Below are 26,389 nucleotides of genomic sequence, written 5' to 3'. Positions count from 1 at the left end.
AAACATGCACACTGACTCAAGTTATCTTTTATTACTTCTGAGGAATATCATGATTTCATTTAGAATGTTTATTGAAACAGAGTGAAACTTCAGGTAATTACTAAGAAAAGTCTTTTGCTGTGAGCATTTCTTTTGCTTTAAGCAAACACATTTCCCTTAAATAAAGGAAGAAATAACTGTGCTTTCCAACATTATCCCCCAAATCCTTCCTTTTGTCTAACAATCACCTTGAAAATATCTTAAATGAGTTATCAGTTTGCAAGAGATAAGGTTGTTTTTCTTTGTCCTTAGTCTGGTTTTCCGAATATAGCAACTTCCTAATCTACATAATTATTGATAAGCTCTTACTTGTTTTAGTGACATAAAATCAACATGCGATCCTATCTGCTGTAGCCAGAAAGGATGGTAATGATTAAACGATTACTGCTAGAGAACATATTGCTTTTTTGAGGACCAAGCACATCTGGGGCAGCACACTACCTCAAGTACCAGACGCTCCACTTGCTGTCATTTGTTCTGGTATTATTTACATAAATAATGTGTGGGTGAGCTGCAGGGTGGGGAGGTGTCAGACAATCCTGCTATTTCAAAATTTGTATATTTTGATAAATAAAGCATTTAAATGGTCTAAAATAGTGAAAAAAGGTAAAAGTAAAAATGTTTGCAAGAAAAAGTCTTCACTCCATCTGGTCCCAACCCACCCCCGCCAAAAGGGAATAGTGTACATTTCTCATATATTCTTTTGGAGATGCTTATGTATAAAGAAGTAAATGTAAATGCATAGTCTACTCCATTTGTAAGTCCTTACTAGCATCAATATATACACTATTTTTAAACTTGTTATTTGCTTTTAACATATATTGCAGAATATTTCCTCTCTATATAAAGAGGTTTCTAATACACAAACCTCTCATAATTCCTTTAGCCAGGCACCTGTTGATGAGCTGAAATGTCTGTTGAAACAGAACATTTATATTTTGCATGGTGTATAATATTTAAGTTTTTACATAAGTCATTTACTATGTATGTGATTAAATCTTATAAAAGAACAATTCTCATATGACATTTAAGGAATACACTGCCCACATATTATCCTTATTTTAAATTGTTCAGTGATGTAACTTAATCTGTTGGGCAAATTTCTAAAAGTAGAATTTATTAGTCAACAAACATAAGCTTCATAATTTTGGTGCAAATCAACAATATGTCCTCAAGGGAATTGACATAGTTTCCAGAAACATAAGCAATGTGTGAGAATGAACCCTTCTTGATTCAAAATTAGTCATCAAACGTTTGGAATTTGTAACAATCTGCTGGGTAAGAAATTGTATCTCAACATAGTTTTAATTTCCATGTCCCTTATTATGAGTGAAAGGATGGTTTCCTTCATATGTTTAAAAGCCATTTGTTTTTTACGTCTGTACTGCCTACTTACATACATTGCCCAATTTGAGGGAGGTGGTGTTTTTGATATGTAGGAACTTGTTTTTAACATTAAGAAGATTAGTAATTTATCTCCTTCATCAACATGTTCATAATATGTAGATATTTTCAGTTTATTAATTAGATTTAACAATCTTTTCTTTTATGATTTCATGGGTTAACAGGAAAGTAACATTTTGTACATTCATGGGGCCAGCACTACATTTGCCCAGATTAACCTGTTTAAACAATTCAAAATTCTCCCCTGCCAAGACAAATAGCTTTCAGTAATTCAGCCATGTATTTGTGATTCTGGGTACAGTCTTGAATGATCTGTTCTGCTGAACCATAAGGGGTCCAAGAAGTTTTTGCTGCAAAACTTCGCAGTTTTGCTGCAAAACCTTGTCCCATCGCAGACAAGGTTTTAAACCTGAGGTTGTCCTCTCATCTTCAGTAGTTTATTTTTGCTCAGATCTGTTTCTAATGACTCCACTTGCTTCTGAGATCTATTTCAGTGGTTGCTTGTCTCTGCTCCCTTTGGCACAGCATAAGAAAGACTACTTTTGTTCATTGTTATTGTTTTTGGAAGCCCTTATGTATATTTTGGAAGCCCAATATATTATATAGATTCTAAAGCTTATATATCTCTTATGTTTTGTGGAAGGAAGGGTATTGACGATCTTTTCCCTTGTTTTATTGTTGTACTCACTACTTTTCAATGAAATTCAGTAGGACATGAAGGGAATGCTGATATTCACATCCAATTTCAAACTAGAAATATCTGTGATAATTCTAAATTGTATTTTTGATGGTTTTTAAATCCACTATTTGGCATTATTGGAAAAGAGCACACATACTCTCTTTAGCCCAAATGGACTTACAGAGAACTATTGTTCAATTTCTCACTTAAAAAAAACAAATTATTGGATAAAGAATAGGGCATGGATTTTCACAAACATGAACATGGACACTTAGTGGGTTTTTCAGTGGGAAGATACAGAAAGGTGCCATTTGTGACCCTTCTAATCACCACCAAATCAAGAATAGCATAGCATTTCATGGCTTACACTATCTATGATGAACATACAAAGACTGAAATCTAAAACAGGTAATAGGAAATAGAGGATATAGAGGGAGAGCTTCAATATAGTGTTAATGTGAGCATGAGAGAGACGGATTTCACGAAATCACGATCTTCCTTATTTGAATGCTTACAGGTATATGCACATATGTACAACCACATGGTCACACTTGCAGCCAGATGCCTCACAGCTGTTAGATTGCTGCTCTCCCCAGAGAAAACAATGAGGATGATCATTGTTCAGTGATAATAATAATACTATCATTACTAATTGCATTTGAGAGATTGATTCAGACTAGACACTCTGAGAGATATGTAGTGTGATAAGTTCACTAATCATACTAAATAGTTGTTATTCTTCTCCATTATAGGATGAGAATTTGGAGTCTATAGAAATTTAAGTTACTTGCTTAGATAGCCCAGTTTTTTACTAATGAGAAGCAGTAGAGCCAAGAATCAAACTTGGATCTGTGTGACTTCAAGGCCTCTGTCCCTGGTTACTTCACATAGTCTCTCCAGGAAGGAGAAAGTGCGGATGAAAAATGATTATTACCCCTCTCTATTTTGATAATTCATGAAGTTAACATCATGTTGGTTGATATAGCATGTGCAATCCTTCTCCCCCATTTAACCACATCATATATGAACAAATGAATGATCTTAGTTATCTACCTATGCAAAACCATGGTGATAAAAAACATACTCCTGAAACAGACACCTTTTTAAAAAAATGTAGCAGCACAATTCTCTCTTATCAGCTAATAAACTAAGACTCTGGCTTTCTCTTGGGTTTGAACTTGCAAATTTTAAATTAATCTTTTGGACCAAGAAAGGACTGTCGTTCCCTGATTTGAAAGACTGTGTGTGTTTTTTAAGGATAAAGCATCTATATGCTCAGCAGTAAGATATTGATCGTGTTTTCTTACAATTGTGGGAGATAAGATAGTTAAAAATAACTATAGTGAGGTCTATAGAATATGTAAAATGCATTCATTGTTAAGGCAAAAAATGATATAGAATGCAAGTATAACATGACCCCATTTGTGAAAATGTTCAATTTAGCTGAATCAATTTAGCTTTCTTCATTTATCCTCTGTTTTTTGGTATCTCAGATATTCGGTTTATTTTAGGAATACATATGCATACTAATTTTTCTATATGCAAAGTAGAATTTGGAGTCATGGGAAGAAAAGGGATTTTTTACTTATCCTGTTGTATCACCTATTTTTATTTACTTTCAGTAGGCAATGTTATAATATAAGCAAATAATAAGATCATAATCATAATAAATGTTTAAAACAAAAATCTATACCTGGAGAATATGCTTTTATGCCTTTAGAAAAATGGATATAAAAGTTTTCTGAATAGTCCCAATAGAGATATATCAGCTGAAAAGCCTTCATTTTTATAGACAACAGTGCAGTGATTATGATAACAATGTAGCAAATATCCCTTGTAAAAAATATCAACAAGTTATCTAATATTTTTTTCATCCATTAAGATTCAACCAAATTATAATTTACAAGTTTAGTGAGAGTTAATTAGAATGTCCACAGGGACTTCATTACAACCAGGAGACTCTTTCTTATATTCAATCTTTCGAAAAATAATATAATGAAAATTTATTACCTACCTTATTTCTTAATTGCTAAAAGCTATGTAATTGCATAAACAGGATAATGCAATAATTGTGAATATGTACACAAAATTGCCAATAAAAGCTCAATGAGTTTTTTAGATAATCAAAGCAAAAGTTTTACTTTCTAAGTCCCCTACTTCAAAAAATTATATATTTAATATACACATAATTCTATTAAAATCTCAAAAGTTAGTAATTCCTTTGAAATATTAGGGTTGATTTTTTATTTTATGTGTATGAAAGATGATAGCAAATTTGGTGATGGATATCCTCTTCAATCTCTCAATTTCCTTTCTTTGAAATCTCCTTTCCATGTACACCAAATTAACATATTGAAAGAAAATCTCCCTGCCATTTAAAAAACCTACCTAGGTAGAAAGTTTTTTCTAGAGTTTATCCTAGTTTTCAAGGACAGAAGAATCAGGCTCATTAATTAAAAAGGTAAGCTCCTTATCTTATTGAAACTATAGGAAGACATTTGAATATGCATGACTTCGATTTTTCTTAGCTTGTAGAGTTCGAGATCATGGTAAATATGATTTAAAAATCACATTTATTCTAAACATTACATGCAATTGATTATCATAGTACATACATTTAATTTGTAATTTTAGGTTAACATACTAGATATAATAGTAATTTAAAAAAATTTCCTTATCTTTATCTTCAAATTTTGTGTATAGAAAACAAAGCAAAACAGGTTACATGCAATAAGAAAATTAGCATGATCCAAATACTGGAATAAGATATTCATATAACAAAAACCGATAGTGCCACTAACACGTCTCAAGTGCTTACTGTCAATCAGGAAGTATACTGAGTGCTTTATCTTCTTTTAGCTTGTATGATTCTAACTGCAATTTATGGGATAGTACTGCTATCATATACATTCAACATCCTAAGAACTGATGCTATGAGATATTAAATAACTTACATCTCAGGAGTCCACAGCGGAAGCAGAAGCATAATCATTTTGTTTAAATCAGAAGATGTGAATTGAAACAGAACCGGCTTCAGATCTCTCTCTCCTAATTTTAGTTCAATGCTGTGAATCTACTCCAGGATATAGGATACAGTATATATTTCTAAAATGCTTATTCCTGTACCTCACTATACAAATACATATTAACATAATTCAGTGCAGAGGGCAGGTTGATGGTGTTTGGATATGGTATAAATAAAGACATTGGTTTAATTGGTTGTCCACACCTATCCTACCTGAAATGCTTTGTTCTCCATGTTAACACATCGTACCTAACCCTCACTGCAACCACGCTGGACATTTCTTCGTTTTGTTTTGTTTTTCCTTTTTTTACTGGTTTCTGATCCTTAGAATCAGGGTGACTGAAGATAGAATGCCTCCCTACATGATCTTATAGTCCCATATCTTTAGCTTCTCTCTATATCCTGCCTACTCATCTTTATACCTTTTGCCCTGACCTCCCAACTGAGAACCAGAATAGTTATCTGCCTGCTCAGCATCTCCTTTCAGCTGCATCACACGTAGCACACTTACACTGTTTGAAGACAGAGCTCTATATTCTTGCACTGTTATCCGTCATCCTTTCTGACTCTTTATTCTTCTCTTTTTATTCCCTCTGCTATCACCTAATTCTTAGCTCCTATCATTTCTCATCTGCAGTTCTGCAAGCGCTTTCTAACCAGTGCCCCTAACCAAAACCCCTAAAACCCTCTTTGTCTCCCAAATTTCATTCTTCCCATAGAAGCTAGAGAATTCTTTCAAATCAGATTATGTTTTACCCTCCCTAAAACTCTACACTGTCTTCCAATTTCAGTTAGTGTAATATACAATGTCTTCACTGGCCTTTGTTGATCTGGCTCCTTCCTGTTTTTGATGTAATTTCTAACCCCTCATCAACCCCACTTGGCCCCCACTAATATCCTTGCTTATAATAAGCTAGCCCAGAACTCAGGGCATTTATGTTTGCTGTTTTCTACCTTGGAATGCTTTGGCTTCACTTCTTTACCTCTGGCTTCTCTCTTTGACTCAGGCCTCCCGTACCCAAATATCAGGCCCTTAAGGAAAGGCTTCCTTCTGGTCACTCATTTTGAAGTTCCCTAAAATTCACTAATCTTTAAAATACCCTGAAGATTTTCTGTTTTTGTTTTGTTTTGTTTTTCTGTCATAGTGCTTGCCATCTGAAAAATATTTGTATAATTGGTTTACATTTTTAATTAACTAGAATGTAACATAGAAGAAAAAATATTTTCTATTTAGTTAATCAGTAATCCCTCATGTAGTGGATTGAGTTATGCCCCCCAAAAGAGATATTTCAATGCTAACCCACAGACAGGTAGATGTAACTGCATTTGGAAATAGGGTGATTACAGCGATAATCAAGTTCATATGAGGTCATGCTGGGTTCGGGTGTGCCTCAAACCTACTGACTGATATGTTAATAATAGAAAGGACAGGGAGATTTGGGCAGATACATAGAGACATATAGGGAAGGAGGCCATGTGAGGGCATAAATTGGAGTGATGTAGATAAAAGCCAAGGGATAGCAAAGTTGCAGGGAGCTTTCAAGGTTACCCAGAACCTTCAGAGGGAGCATGACTCTGCTGAAGTCTTGATTTCAGACTTCTAATTTTCAGAACTGTGAGAGAATACCTTTCTGTTGTTTTAAGCCACCAAATATGTGGCAATTTGTTACAGCAGCCCTAGGAAACAAATACACAATTTTTAGAGCATGACTAGACCACAATAGATGCTCAATAAATCTTAGGAAAGTTGTGTATAAATGAGTTTAGTAAAATTAAATATCACAATACTAAGTGAAACCTTTGAAACCTACATGAAATGGTGTTCTCTTCATAAAACTGTCTTTTTTTTTCAGTTATGAAGGATGCTTTGTCTTATGTTAACACTATTCACACTTTTCACATATCCCTTGTGATGTTATTTTCCAATCCTCACAAGATTTCTGTGAAAATAAAATAATATAGAAAATGCGAAAAAAATTTCATATTGTAATGTGGAATACAGATTTTAGAAAAAATATGGAATTTTAGTTACATGTGCATGTTCTCTTTTCCTTATTGCAATCATTTTATGAGCTAAATTCTTTTTTATTTTCTCTTGCAATTCTTCATGAATACCAGTAGAGTAATTTGCATGTTGTAAAATTGAATAGATAACTGTTATTAAATATATAACAGAGAAGTAGCAAATAGGTATACAACACTGGATCAGCATTAGTTTAGTTTATATTGGCATTATTGAATTCTTGAGAAATGATGGAGGCTTATAAAAGTCAATTAGAAAGCCTCAGTTCCGGTTTGGACCACTGAAACTATTAATTGTAACTACTTATTTATTAGGTTAAGTACATGTTCATTAATAGATGATCCAGAAATTCATTCAAAGAATGTTTTATATGCCTCTAATTCAAGTATTTGAGCAACAAGTTGCATATCTCATTTTTAAGATACTCCCAGTCTAGTTTGAGAAAACAAAAACTGTGATAAAATTATATAGAACAAAATAAAACAATGTTTATGATAAGTTGTAGGTGCAAAGAGGAAGAACCTAACCCACATGGAGTGATGTGAATTGGAATTGGGCAAGACATAGAGGGGATAATATTGGTACTTGAACAAAACATATAAAATGCTCAGGGACTGAAGATGTGAGAGCAATTTCAGGAAAAAAAAGCATATCAAGGCATGTGAGCAAACATGATGTGTTCAAACTAGTACAATTGCTCAACACAGAGTATAGGGTTTCTTAGAGGTTGGTTTATGATGAAGGGTTTCGTTGGTCATGTTAAGAAGCTTAAATACAGGTAATAAAACTGATGAAGGATTGTCATTAGAAAATGAATATGATAAAATGTTTTACAAAATGTTGTAGGATAAAGAAGCAGTGAGAACCATTTAAGGGTGGAAACTGTCAAGCTGTGGAAGCACCAGGGAGCAGAACTATTTGATTTTCTCCACCATGGAGAAGGTATATTCTTAGGATTACAGTGGGAAAGTAGGCTTATACTGTGGTGTAAGAGTTGATTATATTGGCAAGAATATGATTGAAGTGGTGAAAGGTAAAACTTAGCATAATAGAAATGCAAAGTACGTTTGATCATCAGACCATTTGAATGTTATATTTGTATAATTGTTTTATCTGTTTTAGCTGTAAGTACATATATGTATATACTTATTTATACATACATATATATATAAACAACACAATGCAGTCCTCTTCCTGGCATTACTCTGTAGCTTTTCTTGGATAGTTATTGATAGCAAGATGTCTTTGGAAACTGCCAGAATTGGACACCCTGCCCCCAACTTTGAAGCCATAGCTGTTATGCCAGATGGTCAGTTCAAAGATATGAGTCTCTCTGACTGCAAAGGGAAATATGCTGTTTTGTTTTGTTTTTTGTTTTTTGTTTTACCCTCTTGACTAGCTTTGTGTGCCCCATAGAGATCATTACTTTCAATGGTAGGACAGAAAAATTTAAGAAACTCAACTGTCAAGTGATTGATGCTTCCATGGATTCTCACTTCTGCCATCTGGCGTGGCTAAACACACCCAAGAAACAAGGAGGGCTGGGACCTATGAAGATTCTCCTGGCATCTAACCCCAAGTGCACCACTGTTCAGGATTATGGGGTTTTAAAGGTGGATGAAGGCATCTCATTCAGGAATCTCTTCATTATTGATGATAAGGGGATCCTTCAGCAAATCAGTGTAATCACTTCCATGTGGTCATTCCGTGGATGAGACTCTGAGACTAGTCCATCCCTTCCAGTTCACTGACAAACATGGGGAAATGTGCCCAGCTGACTGGAAGCCTAGCTGTGATACCATCAAGCTTGTCATCCAGAAGAGCAAAGACTATTTCTCCAAGCAAAATGAGTGCTGGGCCATTTTAGTGCCAGGCTGCAGTAGGCAGCCACCATAACAAAACCTCTTTTGTACTTTCTTCATGCTTGAAACACAAAATCTTAGACTCAGCTGAGATGTGGTGTGAGACATGGATAGACCTATCCTGCAGGGGCTGTGGGGAGGCCAGCCTTTTTTTCCTTAGTGTGAATGATCTGAGCTGTGCTGTGGTTGAAGGCCAGGTGATGGGTATCATGTACCAGTAGTGGGGCATCAGCCCATGGATCTTCTGTAGTTTTTATTAAACTTGAAATGAGAAAAACAACAACAACAACCCAATGCCTTTTTCTCTTTGAAAACTTACTCAAAATTCAGAAGTGCAATCTTTCAAAGTTTAGTTTACTGTTATGGCTCCTATGGAGTTACATTGTCTAAGAATATTTTAGATATATACTATATAAATGGAATTGGACCATATTTGTCATTTTGTTTCTGCCTTCTTTCCCTCCACATAATGCTTTGAAAGTTCATCCTTGTTGTGGCATAGATCAGAACTTCATTGCTTTCTATAGAATAATATCCCATTTTTCATATATACCATATTTTGTTTATCCATCCACCTGTCAATGGTCACTGGGGTTGTTTCCACTTTTGGCTGTTGTGAATCATGCTGCTATGAACATGGTTTACACCAATCTGCATGGTGAGTCCCTGTTTTTACTTTCTTGTGGTATATACCTAGAAGTAGAATTGTTGAGTCATAGGTTATTTTATATTTAGGCTTCTGTAAAACCATCAAATCATTTTCCACAGTGGCTGTACCATTTTACAATCCCACCAACAGTGTACTAGGGTTCCAATTTCTCCACAATCTTGACAACACTTGTTATTTTCCATTTTGTTAATAATAGCCATCCTAGTGATTTTAAAGTAGTATCTTATTTTAGATTTGATTTCCAATGCCCTTTTGACCAATTGTGTTGAACATTTTTTCATGTGCTCATTGGCCATTTATATAACTTCTTTGGAGATATATCTATTCAAGTTTTTTGTACATTTTTAATTGATTTCTTTGTCTTGTTCAGCTGTAGCATTTCTATACATTCTGGATATTAAATTCTTATCAGATGTATTATTTGTAACTGTCTTCTGCCATTCCATAGTTTGTTTTTTTTTTCCACTTTCTTGACAACGTACTTTGATGCACATAAGTTTTAACTTTGAAGATGCCCATTTTATCTGTTGTTTCTTATATTGTTGTTCTTTTGGTGTAATAGCTAAGAAATTATTGCCAAATCAGAGGTCATGAAGATCTTCCTCTTATTCCAAGAACTGTTATTCTAAGAGTTGATGGTGTTAGCTCTTATGTTTAGGTCCTTGATCCATTCTGAGTTCATTTTTTATATAGTATGAGGCAGGAGTCCAACTTTGTTCTTTTGCATGTGAATATTCAATTTTACCAGCACATTTTTTTAAGATAGTTGTCTTTCCCCATTTAATGTCCTTACCACCTGTTCTAGTTTGCTAGCTGCCAGAATGCAATATATCAGAAGCAGAATGGCTTTTAAAAAGAAGAATTTAATGAGTTGCTAGTTTACAGTTCTAAGGCTGAGGAAATGACCCAATTAGAGCAAATCTATAGAAATGTCCAAATGAAGATTTCCAAAAAGTCTGGTTCAAGAAGGCCAATGAAGTTCAGGGTTTCTCTCTCAAGTGAGAAAGCACATGGTGAATACAGTCAGAGTTTTTCTCTCATCTGGAAAGGCAAATGCTGAACATGGCGTCATCTGCTAGCTTCTTCTCCTGGCTTCCTGTTTCATGAAGCTCCTTGGGAGGTGTTTTCCTTCTTCATCTCCAAAGGTCACTGGCTCGTGGACTCTCTGCTTTGTGGTGCTGCTCTCTCTGAATCTCCCATTCTCCAAAACGTTTCCTCTTTTATAGGACTCCAATAAACCAATCAAGACCCACCCAAATGGGTGGAGACGTATCGTCACCTAATCCAGTTTAACAACCACTCTTGACTAAATCACATCATCCAGGGAGATGATCTGATTACAGTTTCAAACATACAGTATTGAATAGGGATTATTCTACCTTTATGAAAAGGGATTTTGATTAAAACATGGCTTTTCTAGGGGGCATACATGCTTTTAAACCAGCACACCACTCTTGTCAAAAATTAGTTGGCTATAGATATGTGTGTTCATTTCAGGACTCTCAATTCTACTTCACTAGTCCAGCTGTCTATTTTATGCTGGTGCCACACTATTTTGATTATTGTGGCTTTGCAGTAAATTTTGATATCAGGTAGTATAAGGCCTTCAAATTTGCTCTTCTTTTTCGAGATTGATTTGGATATCTGGGGAGCCCTTCTAATTTCATATGAACTTGAGCTTCAGCTTTTCTATTTCTGAAAATAGACTTTTGGAATTTTGATAAGAAGTGCATTGTATCTGTGGATAGCTTTGGGCAGTATAGATATCTTTACAATATTAAGTCTGCCAATACATGAACATGATCTATTTTGCCATCTCTTTAGGTCTTATTTAATTTCTTTCACTTGTGTTGTACAGTTTTTGTTGTACAAAACTTTCACCCATGTGGTTAGTTTTATTCATATTTATTTTATCCTTTTAGATGCTATTGTAAGTGGAATTGTTTTCTTAGTTTCCATTTCAGATTCATCAATGCTGGTGTATAGAAATACAACTAATTTTTGCATATTAATCTTTTACCTTATAACTTCACTAAATTATTTTATTAACTTGTGATTACTTGCAATTTTCTGTTAAAAAGATTGTTCTTCTTTGAATGGAAATAGTTTTAATTCTTCTATCAACTTTGGATACCTTCTATTTTTTTTCTTGCCCAACTAATCTAGTTAGAATAATATTGACTAGTAGTGATGATAGCAGGCTTCCATGTTGCCCCCTGTCTTAGGGCAAGAGCTTTCAGTCTTTCAGCATTGAGTGTAATATTGTCTGTGTTTTTTATAAATACTCTTTGTTATGTTGAAGTTCTCACCTGATCCTATTTTTCAGGAGTATTTTATTGTGAAAGGGTTTTGGATTTTGTCAAAATCAATCCATTGATTGATAGATTTTCTTATGTTGAATCATGCTTCCCACAAAATTTTTTACTTACTCTTATTGAATATCCTTTATAGGTGATAAGTTGCTTCTGTTTTGCTGCATTTAGGATTCTTTCTTTGTCTTTGGACTCCAACTATAATGTGCCTCAATGTGGACCTCTTTGAGTTTATCATATTTGGAGTTAATTTGTATATTCATGTCTTACAAGTTGTTCTAGTTTGCTAGCTGCCGGAATGCAACACACCCGAGACGGACTGGCTTTTAATAAAAGGATTTATTTTGTTAGTTCTTCAGAGGAAAGGCAGCTAACTTTCCACTGAGGTTCTTTCTTATGTGGAAGGCACAGGATGGTCTCTGCTGGTCTTCTCCCCAGGCCCCTGGATTCCAACAACGTTCCCCGGGGTGACTTCTTTCTGCATCTCCAAAGGCCTGGGCTGAGCTGTGAGTGCTGAGATGAGGAATGCCAAGCTGCTTAGCTTTGCTACATTGCGATCTCTCATTTAAGCACCAGTCAATTAAGTCAAACGTCACTCATTGCAGCAGACACGCCTCCTAGCCAACTGCAGATGTAATTAGCAACAGATGAGGTTCACGTACCATTAGCTTATGTCCGCAGCAACAAGACTAAGTATGCTCACCTGGCCAAGTTGACAACTGAATCTAACTATCACACAAGTGATTCTTGTTTTTTGTTAAATATGAAAATTTTCAGACTCTATCATCAAATCTTCTTTCTTGGTCTTTCTCTTTCTCTTCTCCTCTGGAACTCTCATCATGCATATGTTGTCTTGTTTCATATTGTCTTGCATGCTAGGTGTGCTTTCACATTCTTTTTCACTCTGCCCCTCATACTGAAAAATTTCAATTATCCTATGTTCAAGTTTGCTGTTTCTTTCTTCTGTCTGTTCTAACCTACTCTTGAACCTGTCTAAAGAATTTTTATTTCAGTTATTTCACTTTTTATTTACAGAATTTCTGTCTGGGTCCTTTTTATAACTGTAATTATTCCTTTTGTTTATATATTATGTTCTTGATTCCCTTTAGCTCTTTTTTCCATGTTTTCCTTTGGATTATTGAACTGTTTTTAGGAGGATTGACTTAACATCTTGGTTTAGTAATTCCAATGTGTGGCATCTTGATGTAGTTTCCATCACTTTATTTTGTTCCCTGGTTTGACCATATAATCCTATCTCTTTGAATGCCTTGTGTTCTTTTGCCAGCCTGCACATGTGAATATTTTGTAGTGTTAACTCTGTAAATCAGATTTTATCACCACCCTTTCTACAGGGTTTGCAGGTTACTCTTTGGTTGTTATGCAGATTAATTCTATGTTGAAGTTATTCTTCAGCATTTAAACCAGTTTATCACTAGCCTATAGAAAAGCCCCATGTTAATAGTTGGGTTCTTTTCTACTCTTTCTTGCCCTGTGTATGTATGATAGCTTTCAAAAATTCTCCAATATCCCCAAATATACATGGATGCCCTGTTTCCCTTCCAAGGAAAACCCAGCTTCTCTTCCAAGGAAAACTCAGCTTCTTCTCCAAGGACCACAGTCTTTTGCACCATTTGGCAATGGTTGGCTCAGTTTCATGCCACTTCCCTGCATTACTTCTCTGACCTGAGTGAATTAGGTTTAAGTGAAATAAATGAGTTCCATGAGTCAGTCTTTCTCAGAGTGTGTTAGATTAGACATATACACAGGTTAATTTTGTACATTATATTGTGCTAATAACCAGATTGTAGGGATCTGCAGTAGGAATGCAGACCACCACACTGGGAATGTGGACTGCCATGCCAAGCTGGGGAAGTAGGTGGTGTCAGGGAAACTATAAAGACCATGCAGCTTTCCTACTGTTTTTAGATTTTTTTTTTCCCAATTCAGTGTCCTATTGACTACTGTTTCCCTTTGACAATTTTCCACAGTTCTGGAAAAGTTGATTCTGATTTTTTCTTCTTCTTTTTTTTTTAATCCTTCTATAGGGAGATGTTTGCTTGGAAGTTCTTAATTCACCATCTTTCTCATGTCACTCTTTCTAAATGTTATGCTTTAATTAAGCCGACAAATTTCCATATATATTGAGGGAACCAAAATTCACAAAATAGGGACAATCATATTCTTACTTTTTAAAGGGAAATGTCAGCCATTTTGCTGGCAAACGGTTGGAGAATATACTTTATAGGGGAATTATAACCTCTCAATTCTTTGTAGGTTTATTGTACCCACCACAGATTATATGCATCTTTTGAGAAAATTTCTTTGGCACTGGTAGAGCAAGAAGATAGATTTTAAAGGGCAGAAAGTTGAAGGAGTAGTTCCCCTTTCTTTTGCATAGCATAGTGCAATGTGTTATATTTGACACTAATACAGCTTAAGATATGATGTCTGACTTCAAAAGAGGAAGAGAGGAGAACACGACTTTGACATTTTACAGTTTTTGTCCCACAAGTTACAGAAAAGGCTGTTATAGTAATCATTTTTCTGGAATTTAGAATAGTGCATCATCCATTATCTTCACATGTTTTCTTCACCTGATTTTCTTTTCCTTTCTTGCCTTACTTGGTACAATATTCCCCAAATCCTCCCCCAAATCTAAAGCTATGGAAAATACACTGCTTCAGTCTAGTTAGTCAGTAATGAGTATGTTCAATTCTGAGGAACAAAAACAAAGACTGGCTTTAAAACACAGGAGTACTTTCTCGCTGAAATACTGTCACATGAGTCTAGATGAATTCAGCCTAGGCCACAGAGCAGGTCCATTCTACCCAGTTCTCAGGGACTCCAGGAACGTTTGAAAGAGTATCTTCCACTTCAAACCTTCCAGGCTGTGATATACATTGCATAGTCCAAAAGGGAAAACCTTCAGGACCAAAGTGGCAGAATGAAGGCAGGAGGGAAAATAGGTAAGGCAGATGTCATTAGCTCTTTAGGAAACTTCCCTGGGAAATTGCTAGCCAACATTCTCTTGTACATATTGGCTATAACTTGGTAATAGAACCATACCTAGCTTATAGTGAGGCTAAGAAATGTAATTTTTATTCCAGGGATGTTGGTGGACAGGGACATGTTGTAGGCAAATATATATAAGGTACCCAATGGTCAAAATCAATAAGTTGGGCCACTAGAAATCTCTCCTCCAGCAGTAGGATTCATTTAGAATGTTGTGATATTTTAAATTAAAGAGACTATCCATTTAAAAATGCATTTCATGAAATTCTATCATAATAAACGTATTTTTCTAAAAATAACACAAGCAAGGCAGAAAATAGAGTAGTAGGTCATACTGTTTTGAAGCTGTTATGTATCCCATGAAAGGTTATGTTCTCTTCCCTGTGAGGGCAGACTTACTGTTGGATGGGACCTTTTTTTTTTTTAACATGGGCAGGCAACGGGAATCGAACCCGGGTCCTCTGGTATGGCAGGCGAGCATTCTTGCCTGCTGAGCCACCGTGGCCCAACCTGGATGGGACCTTTTGATTAGGTTGTTTCCATGGAGTTTTGACACAGTCCACTAAAGCTGGGTCTTGATCTTTTAAGGAGACTTTTGAGAGAGCTCGTGGAGAGAGAGAATTAAGAAAGAAAATGTCCCAGCAGAAGCTAACAGTGAAAAATAATACCCTGGAAGCAGCTTATAATGTAAGAAACACTCAGAGATATTTTGGAGACAGCCATTGAAACCAGACCATGAGAAAATTTCCAGCAAACATCACCATGTGATTTCTCATGTGAAAATGGAACCCAGATGCCAGCGGCTTTTCCTCAGAGAAGATATCTTACACTTGATGCCTTCATTTGGACATTTTCATGGACTGAGAACTGTAAATTTGTAATTAGTAAATCCACATTGAAAAAGCCAACCCATTTTTGGTATATTGCATTCCAGCAACTTTACCAAGCTGAAACACATTTTCACACCAGAAGAGTGGGTTGCTGCAATGTACAACTATCAAAAGTGCTGGAACGAATTTATAAATGGATAAGGGGAATATTCTGGAAGAATTGTGACATACTTCAAATGAAAGGCCTAGATTGCTTTAAGGAGATTGCTGGTAGAAATATGGACTCTAAAGATATTTCCATTGAGGCCTAAATGAAAATGATGAATGTGTTGTTGCGAACTGGAAGAAAGGTGACACCTGTTTTAAACTGGCAGAGAGTTTGGCAAAATTGAATCCTGGAAAGATGGAAAGTAGAATTTGAGCATAATGAGCTTGGACACCCAGCTGAGGAAATTTCCAAACTAAATGAGGGCCACACAGCGTAGCTTCTCCTTGCAACTTATGGCAAATTGTGATAAAAAAGGAAAAGCTAAGAACTGAAATTTGGGGTACAGAGAAACCAGAAATTGATGTTCAGAAAAGTTATTAGATCCCAGAAAGTGAGAACCCAGAAGCCAATGTCCAAATATGACAGAATCAGTCAGCCACTTCAGGACAAGCCAGGATTGAACATGGAATTATCTACAAAGATTTGTGGAAAATCCTGTTGTCTGATGGCTGGGACCCCTGCTTGCTGCAAAAGAAACTGACAAGTTTTGGAGGAGTATGTATAAAAGGAATGATTACCCATCTGGACTAAAAAGGACAAAACAATTGAATGAAAGATAACTTCAAAGGCGGAAGCACAGACAACGAGATCTGTAGCAAAGAAACCTCAGAACAGGAAAGCAGAGTCATCTGTGCAAGTGGAAAAGGTGAATTTGCCCTGGACTTGGCAGAGTTTGGAGCTTCAGCCCCTTTATTCAGGAATAATGCTGCTTCAGGACTGTCAGATACCTGAGGAATTGATGGGAGCTTGTTGGCCCTGTTTTTCAAGAAGGATGTTGTTGCCTCAGTCCTCAGACAGGATGAAGGACATTGCCCACGGATTGGGGAAAATTGGGCACCACCTCACTATTATGAAGGGGTTGTAGCAGAAAGTCCAGATGCTACCCAGAGGTTTCAGGAGAGTAGAGACAAGAACAAGGTGGTCTCCCCAAAGCTTGGGGATGTTAGAACCCTCACCCCTTTGTTTAAAGAGAGCAGGGTCACCACATTAGCCTTTGGAAAGGGTGGGACTGATGCTTTCCCAAGCTCCAAAGATAAAATATCTTTAGGTAGATGACTCTCAGACTTTGAAACATAATGGGATTTGCTCTTCAGGTTTTTGGAACTGTTTGGGACCTTTCACTCCTTTTTCCTACCAATTTATCTCAATGGAAATGGCAACATTCATCCCATGACTGCCCGTTCTTTTTATATTGGAAGCATAGAGCTTGTTCTAAATTTCACAGGTCCATAGCTGGAAGGGAATTTTGCCTTAGGACAAACCACACCTGTAACTGATTTTGATTAGACTTTGTATTATTTATTGTCACTGAAATAATTTAAGCTTTTGTGATATGTTGGAATGAATGTATTTTACACATGGGAAGAATATATATTTGGGGTGGTCAGAAAGTGGAGTGTGCTAGTTTGAAGCTGTTATGTATTCTATAAAAGGTGATGTTCTCTTATTCCATCCCTGTTGGGGCAGACCTATTGTTGGTTGGACCTTTTGATTAAGTTGTTTCCATGGAGATGTGACCCAACCCATTCAAGATTGGGTTTTGATATTTTACTGGAGTCCTTTAAGAAAACTTTCAGGCAGAAAGCGGAGAAAGAAAACTCACTTAGAGAAGCTAGGAGGGAAAGGAAATGCCCCAGGGGAAGCTAAGAGAGAAAGAAATACCAAGACACATCTTGGAGACAGCCATTTAAACCAGAACCAGCAGACATTGCCCTGTGCTTTCTCATATGACAGAGGAATGCTAGATGCCTGCGGCCTCTCCTCAGAGAAGCAATCTTGTTCTTAATGCCTTAATTTGGACATATTCAGGGCCTTAGAACTATAAATTTGTAACCTAATAAATCCCCACTGAAAAAGCCAACCTATTTCTGGTATATTGCATTTCAGCAGCTTTAACAAACTGAAACATAGATAGACACACTTTTAGAAGACACTGAGATAAACAAAATATCTTTATGTCATTCTGTCAACTTCCATACTTATCTGTATGTATGTGAATACAGATAAACAAAGACGTATTCTGTTTGGTGAGATCATTTTCTTTTTCTGTTTTTGACTTTTTCATTTTATTGAATAATGTCTCTTAGGCATTATGAAAATTGTAATCAGCCATGAGGAAATATGAAATAATTCTATACCTTTACCTACTATGGCCAAATAGATCATTATTGTGTATGTCATTTACATTTGCAATCTTCAAGACACTGTCCTTATCTTTATATATATATATATATATATATATACATATTCACCAGAACATGCAAATTATTTAATAAATATTAAATTTAAGTAAGCATTTAATAAATAAATCTTTAATACATATTTCAATTGAACAAATATTTAATATTTATTTAATAAATACATTTAATATTTATTTCCTAAATATTTAATATATATTTAATAAATAAAAGTTAATATTTATTTACTAAATATTAAATATTTATTTAATTATAAATATTGAAATTAAACTTAACTCTACCAATTATGTTCTTCCTTTGAGAAATAAGAACAGTGGCAACATGAATACTTTCTGTTTTATTTCCATTTATGTTTATTTTTGATCAATGTAGCAGAAGTGTCCATATATGCATTTTGTACCATATAAACCAGTAAGATTTACTCATAATGGTATACAGTAAGTGCCATTGCAAATTTGACTACTAATGCACAGTTGGCTCAATATTTGAATGCCTCCCTTAAATTCCTCTGTATACAAAGTAATTTAGTGAAAGCAAGATTTTATCAATGAACGGAGACTTTGATATCCAGCATTTATGCTTCTTTGATGCTTACAGCCTTTTAAGGGGAAGGCAGAGTAGAATGTTAACCACATCAAAGCATGTTTTTACAAATTTCTCTAGCACACACTCTTACACCTCACAACCTGAAGTTGAAACCAAGCATTTTAAAAGCACTCTTGTGGCACAAACCCTGAATCAATTTGTCTATTTTTGCTTTAATTTTTTCCTTCCCTCAACAAATGCTTGTTTATGGCTACAATATGAAAAGCACTTTACTAGCCAATGCAGGAGATAGAAAATACATCAGGTATGGTATGAGCACTCAAAAAACAATATGATATGAAGGAAAAATTAAATAACATTTATTTGCTACTACATGTCTGCAAGAATAGGAAAGAATTAGATGAATGAATGCTAAAGCCATTTAAAGTGGCAAACACTTACAGTGAACTATAATATCCAAGAGAAGAGTCTAACAAGGTAGCAGGGGATCCTAAAACAGTTTATAAATGTTGGCAGAAGACATAACACTCCTGTGTCAGAGATAAATGATTTTATTACTCATGGCACAGCAGGCAGCATGAGCTTAGTGTTAGCATCTGTTCCCCTTGCTTCTGAAATCCTATAGTATATGTATGTGTCACACATGCAGTAGAAATTGGCAACACCTTCAGAACTCTGTGCTTCTGTACCCCAAATCTTATAGGGGGCTGCTAGCACATTTCTTAAACTTTGACCCAGAGGAGACATTACTTTCATTATGAAAACAGAAAACACATCATAACTCTGCCGACAAGGGAATTTCTATTTCTAACTTCCAAGGCTGTTTGCTAACTAAATATTCTTAAAAAGATAGTATGAGACAAGACTGCCAATGCCTCTTTCTCAGAAGGTATGAAGAAATATAGGAGGTCCAGGTAGAATTGTCTCCCTCTACAGAGAAGTCTGTGTGGAAATACAGTCTTTAGCTAGCGCTTGAAAACCAGGTGTCATTAACTGGAGTTTGGTAAGTAAAGAGTTCAAGGCAAATGGTTTTGAATGAGCCATGTCAGACAGCAACGACTGTATAGACAAAAGTAGTATTTTCATCAGAGTTTTTGTGAAAATTGGATGAACATTTCCAACAGAAAACCAATCTGAATGATTACTGCTTTCTGATTTCTTCTGTATAGATATTTGATTATAATTCAGAGAAAATCAAACCTTACTATGTGCTTAGCTGTTTTCATGTCATTTTATTTTCTTGGGCTACTCAAGCAAATGCAATAAAATGGGTTGATGAAACAATGGAAATTTATGTTCTCATGGTTTTGAAGGTGAAGAAAAGTCCAAATTAAGGCATCAGCAAGATAATGCTTTCTTCCTCAGTGCTGTGGTGCTGGGCAGCTGGCCACTGGAGATCTCTGGTCCTTACCTCGTTACATGGCAAAGCACATCACAGCATCTCCGGCTCACGCCACACCTTCAAGTTCCACTGAATTACACCTACCTGTTTCCATGGTTTTCTCTATCTGAATTTCGCTATCTTAGAAAGGATAACTGTAATAGGATTAATATCCATCTTAATTGAGGTGCACCATACTTTAACTGAAGTGGCCTCATCCAGGAGGCCTACCTACAATGGGTTCACATCCAAAGAAATTCATTAAATTTTAGAACATGTTTTTGTGGGGTACATACAGCTCCAAACAACCACACTCCAGCCTCCGGATCCCAAAAGACTTGTTCTTTATACATGCAAAATACATTCATTTCATCATAATATCCCAAAACCTTGAGTAATAAAAATGCTTACTACAGAGTCTCATCAAAATCAGTTATAAGGTGGGCCACAGTGGCTCAGCAGGCAGAGGTCTTGCCTTCCATGCCAGAGACCCAGGTTCAATTTCTGGTCAGTTATTATAGGTTGGGCTTGTGTAACAGCAAAACCTAGAGTGGACAGTGATGATGATTAAGTGTACAAATATAGCAAGTTTTACATGAGGGAGAGCAAATTAATGTCATCATTGCAAGATGTTTATAGAAAAAATAGTTAATCCAAACTCAGGTCCATTGTTAACCGTAACACTCTAATGTTTCTTTCATTAGGCAAGATACCAAATTTAATACCAAGATACCTTCATTAAGGCAAGATACCAAAGCTAAATACCAATTAGAAGCACAGTGGTAATAGGACTTTTTTGTTGCTTTTTTCTTTCTTTTCTTACTTTTTGCAAGAAATGAAAATGTTCACATATAGATTGTGGTGGTCAATGCACAACTATATGATTACACTGGGAGCTGTTGATTATATGCTTTGTATGTATTGTTTGGTGTGTGAATAAAACTTTAAAAAAAAATCCCAGAAAGATACAACTGCTAGAGAAGATATGGAGAGAGAGATATTCCTAATAACTGTGAGTAAGGAAGCAGAATGGTGCAGCTCCTCTGTAGAGCAATGTGGTAGTTCCACAAGAGGCTAAATATAAGATTGTTATATGATCCTGCAACCCCATTATTAGATGTTTACTTGGAAGTGCTGAAAACAGGGACATGAATATAAATTTGTACACTGGTGTTTATGGTGGCATTATTCATGATTGCCAATGGATGGAAGTGGCTTAAGAGTGCATCAATGATGAATGGAAGGGCAAACTGTGGTCCATGGATATTATGGATTATTGTGTGGCTGCAAAAAGGAATGAAGTTATGAGACATGCAACTAGGTGAATGAACCTTGAGACATAATGAGTGAAGTAAGCCAGAAGCAAAAGAACAAATATTGTGTAACCTCTCTAATATAAACTAACTATAATGAGCAGCAAATTCTAAGAATTTTTCCATTTCATTTGTATTATCTAATTGGTGAACAGTTGATCATAGCATCCTCTTTTGGCCTTTTTTATTTCAACAGGGTCTGTAGTAATGTCCCACATTTCCTTCTGAGCTTCATTATTTGTATTCTCTCTCTTCTTTTCTTTGTCAGTCTAGCTAATGGTTTGTAAACTTTTTTGATCTTGAAAAAAGCTATTTGTTTTTGTTGATTCTTTCTATTTTTTTTTTCTATTTCACTTATCTTTGCTCTAATCTTTATTTCCTTTCTTTTGCCTGTTTTGGATTTAGTTTTCTCTTCACTTTTTAGTTCTTCTAGTTTTGAGGTTAGGTCACTGAGTTGAAGCCTTTCTTCTTTTTTAATGTAAGCACTTAGAGCTCTAAATTTCCCTCTCAGAACTACCTTTGCTGCATCCCATAAGTTTTGGTATGTTGCATTTTTAGTTTTATTCACCTCAAGATATCTTAGTTTCACTTGGGATTTCCTCTTTAACCCAGTGGATATTTGAAGGTATGTTGAATTTTTACATTTTTCTTGTGAGTTTTCGATTTCTCCGTCTGATATTGAATTCTAGGTTAATTCCATGTGATCAGAGATTATACATTGTATGATTTCAATAATTTTTTGTTTAGTGAGACTTATTTTGTGACCAAACATATGGTCTATTCTTATAGGAATGAGCCATTTATAAAGTGGACTTGAGAACTGTGTTATGTGTCATTCAAGTCTTGTATTTCATTATTGATCTTCTGAATGGATGTTTTATCCATTATTGGAAGTAATGTACTGAATTCTTCTACCATTAATGTAGAAGTATTGATTTCTCCTATCAAATCTGTTAATATTTGCTTTATATATTTTATGGCTCTGCTGTTAGGTGCATATGTATTTATAATTGTTGCACATTCTTGTTGAATTGTCCCCTTTACCAGTATATAATAACCATCTTTGTCCTCTAAATTTATTTTTGCTAAAAGTGCATTTTACTGATATTAGTATAACTATCCCTGTTCGCTTCTGGTTACTACATGAATGATAATTTTTTTCCATCATTTCACTTCTTGGTTGGCAGTTATTTTATTTCAGCACTTCCACCCACTGCCTTTGGCCTCCATGGTTTCTGATGAGAAATCAACACTCACTGTATTTTGGGGTCCCTTGTATGTAACACGTTGCTTTTCTCTTGAAGCTTTCATATATCTCCTTGTGATTAATATATGACAAGGTATATTTTACTTCTGTTTGGTGTTTTCTGGGCTTCTTGGAGGAGCATAGTCATGTATTTTGCTCAGTTTGGGAAGTTCTCTGTCATTATTTCTTTGAATATTCCTTCTGCCACTTTCTCTCTTTCTTCTCCTTCTTGGACTCCCATAATTCATATTGGTACACTGCATGTGGTCCCATAGGTGTCTTAAACTATATTTTCTTTTTAAAATTCTTTTATTCTTTCTTTTCTTCAGCTTGAATCATTTCAAGTGTCTTGTCTTTGAGTCCACTGATTCTTTCTTCTTCTTGCTTCAATCTGTTCTTGAAAACTTCATGGGCATTTTTCATTTCAGTTACTGTGCTCTTCATCTCCAGTAGTTCTGTGTCGTTCCTTTTGAAAAATCTCTGTCTCTTTACTAAGATGCTCATCTTGCTCATTCACTATTTTCTTGATCTTTTTATTTTATTTTTAAGACTTTGTTTGGTATGTCCAATTCTGGTCTTCTTCATTGATGTTTTCTGGATTTTTAGCCTCTTTCTGTGGAAGGGCCATCATTTCCTGTCTCCTTATTTGCCTTGTGCTTTCTTGTTGCATACTGTCCATTTTAATATTTAAAAATGTTAAATCTGGGATTTATTCCCTGAGATGTCTGTTTTCTGATTTTGTAACCAGCTGGTAAAAAGATAGAGATTGTCTTCAGCTTCAGCCCTCCTATCAGGCATGTCTACCTAAAATGAATGCAGCATGCAAGCTTTCCCTGTCTTTCTGGGCCTCTGTCTTGTCCTGTATATTTGCTTTTTAATCATGGAAATATATCACAAAATGAACTTTGAGAATTTCATTTAAGTATTTTTAAAGCGAGAGAGGGCCTTAGTCAAAGTATTTCAGATATTTCCATCCCCTCCTCTGGTGAAGATATCCCTAATTGTAGACATGTTTTCAAGGATTTGCATTCAAAAGACTTCAAGTTATTTTGTCCATTGTTAAGAATATCTCACTGTGAGAGATAAGACTGAATTATGCTATCATAGTCTGATGATTTTAAACATTTCATTAATGTAAATGAATTGATTTTTTTCTCATTTGATGCTCACCAAGAATCTATTTATGCAGCTCAAACAGTAGCTTGTTTAAAATCACTGAACACATTGTGAAGTTGTTAATAATAAACCCATTTTTCCAAGATGGAAAACAATGCTACACTTTCTAAGATATGAAACATTTGCCTCTAATGCCATATAGCTACCATGTCCTATTTAAGAATATTTTAAATTCAGTTCTACCTAGCATAAAATTCACAACTTTTAAACTCCATCATGGTTTCTCCTGGGAGATGGATTACTGGATTTCACCAGGCAAAGCACAGATAGCATGAAACAGTTTTGATACTATGAAAATATTCACTTAATATGAACACGATTTTTAAGAGTTCAGATTTAAAATCTAATAAAGCATTGAACTGACTTCCTATTAAAAAGGACAAATTAAATGCATATATTTATTTTCTTTCTAAAATTGTACTAAATTGGCTATGAAGCATTCACATAGAGTAAGTCCTCGAGGACAAAATGAATTAAAAAGGTAGCCTTAGTAGCGCAATTTTAGAGGTAGAAAAACATAAGGAATGGTGGATAGTGATTCAGCAAACCTGAGAAATGCAATGCTTGAGCTATAGTAGGAGAAAGCCAGAAGCCACAGCATTTCCAAGATAGCATCTATAAAACACCTCAGCAATTAGTAGCTCAAAACATGGTCAAAGCTGGTTTGGAAACAAATAAATTTTTTGCTGAAATATTTTTAAAACATTGGTAGATCTTCAAAGTCCTAAGTTACACTAGAAGAAATCTGTTTGATCTTTGAGAGGGTGATCCAGAACAATCTGTACTAGGGCACACCAGTCACATTTAAATGTAGGAAGAGAGTACTAAAAATAAGGGGATTAGTTGAAATTCCGCATAGCAACTGACACATCCCCAGGCCTTTCCAACGCTCATCACTTATTATTGACAGCTACACTTAAATCATCTGGGCAAGGAATATGAAGATTTTATCTGAGTAGTGTGATCTACCTTGGAATAAATCCCTAAAGATGCTGCCAGATTATTTATATGAAGCCTTCACAACCTACAGACATGGAGTTCTTGCTCAACTTTTCAATGCTGTCATCCTAAAATGAGTGCACAGTCGTGGATCATCAAATATTTGAGGAAAATCCCCGTCTTTCAGAGCATTGTCTTCCAAATGGTATAACAAATATGATGACATCAGTTGACCACTTCACCTTCTATCAGGCCAGCTGCTTCTGGGTGATGGCTGCTATGATAAAATCAGGGCCACTTTGCACAACTCTGGATGAGTCACTTAATCTGGTACTGTACTGGTTAAAATTCCTAGCCTTGGTGTCCAGAGATTTTATTGGGGCTGTTTTGACTGACATGTGGCTGACCTCCAAGCTGGCAAGCTTTTGCCCCAGACATTAGTTTCTTACACTTCTTTCACTGTTTTAAGCCACTTTTGCCTAAAGGGTAAATTCTGGGAAGAGGGACACACTGGAGAGGATTTTCCCAAGTAAATCTTTGCCAGCTCACAAGGGGGCCCAGATGGTCTCCAGGTGTCCTGGAGAGAGTATCAGGAAGGGCACCAAGAGTTCTTTTATTACTCCCCAAAACTGAGCTTTCTTGGCCAGCTCAGTAAATGCAGCTCTTCAACCAACTGTTCCATGAGGAGTGTAGCATCCTTAAGTCTCCACTGTCAGTGCCCTTGTCCAGGGTAGGTTGAAGCGATGACTGCCCTCAGAGCTGGGCCGTGTGCAAAAGCCATGATTAGGGATCAGCCATTTCCATACACCTGATCTTAGGGAAGAGGGTTTTTACGTCCCTTTCTCTTACGAACAAGCTAGCCAGGGGCTGGACCTTACAGTGGCCTGTCATGAGAGAGGGGGATGGGCACCAGTAACTGTAGCTCAGTTTGGAGGGAGCAATTTACAATTCTTTACTGTAATGTTTCAGCCTCTCCCTCCCCCTTTCCCCTGGATGCTGTACAGTGATTTTCTAGCTTCCATGGTTTCAAAATAGTTGGTTCAGAAGTTCCTTCCTTTTTAGCAGATGTTCTGTTAGAAAAACTGAGTCCTGGAGCTTCCTACTCAGCCGTCTACGAATAATCTTTCTCCCTCAATACCAGGAATGGAATAAATTTAAGGGAATGTTTTTTCTGGGGTACATATTTCAAACCACCACATATGTATGTATATAAATAAATATTGCAAAAATGTTATATATTATAACTAATTTTTTTTCAAAATTCTGATGAATATACTGGAATGATCAGGTTGAGATTAAAAATAAACATTTTGGAATCAACCAAGAAACCATACTTTAATCAAATTTAGGTGAAGCCTGCCACAATACTATGTGTTTTATATGTATTCCCATTTTGACCGTAGTCAATACTTACTTAATTGCCTTCCAGGATTGCAGAAGAGTAAAATTATTCTGATAAATTGCCA

The 26,389-nt window shown here is 35.7% G+C and overlaps 1 protein-coding gene and 1 pseudogene across 1 annotated transcript in view; both read left to right on the top strand.

The window, feature by feature from the left end:
* Positions 1–26,389, top strand: part of CDH18 (cadherin 18) — a 518,873-nt gene that overhangs the window by 139,824 nt on the left and 352,660 nt on the right. The window lies entirely within an intron of this gene.
* LOC143645717 (peroxiredoxin-1 pseudogene) lies at positions 8,410–9,066 on the top strand (annotated as a pseudogene).

This window comes from Tamandua tetradactyla, chromosome 9 (genome assembly GCF_023851605.1).
Source record: "Tamandua tetradactyla isolate mTamTet1 chromosome 9, mTamTet1.pri, whole genome shotgun sequence".
Classification (NCBI taxonomy): domain Eukaryota; kingdom Metazoa; phylum Chordata; class Mammalia; order Pilosa; family Myrmecophagidae; genus Tamandua; species Tamandua tetradactyla.
The sequence above is the reverse complement of the archived record's forward strand: the minus strand, read 5'-3'. Positions and strand labels throughout refer to the sequence as shown.